Here is a 516-nt window from a genome sequence, read left to right on the forward strand (position 1 = left end):
CCACCACTCCACGCCTCCTCTTCTCATTTTGCCATCACGCAGCAGCAGCTCTTTGGAAGCTTGGCAGAACAGTTTTGCTCAGCTGTCTGTAAATGTGAAGCACCAATGGGACAAGAAAAGAAAAATGCTGCTTTTCTTCCAAATTTGCTCCTTTAGCATTAGCCAAACCGAGATCACAAAAACGCCAGTCCATGCATAAAATAAGAGCAACATTTGAGGAAACAACAAGATAACCTAACACAGCACGTTTAAGGTCAAACCCTGAATGAAAAAGGGCCTCTTCCTCTGCGTGTGCACAGACATGAGATCCAAAGGATTTTGGCCTCACTAGCTCCAGAATGTTCCCTCAGTCTCCCTCCATGACCTCCTTTCATCCCTCCATCCCTCCGCCTTTCTTCTTTTTTAATACAAATCAGCCACTCAATGCCATGCACATGTTTTAGTGTTATTTGAACTCTGGCAGGAAACTTCAAACAGCTTTCAAAGTGAGTGGAGTTTTTTTTTTCCTCTCGCTCG

The sequence above is a fragment of the Hippoglossus hippoglossus genome, chromosome 8, assembly GCF_009819705.1.
Source record: "Hippoglossus hippoglossus isolate fHipHip1 chromosome 8, fHipHip1.pri, whole genome shotgun sequence".
Taxonomy (NCBI): Eukaryota; Metazoa; Chordata; class Actinopteri; order Pleuronectiformes; family Pleuronectidae; genus Hippoglossus; species Hippoglossus hippoglossus.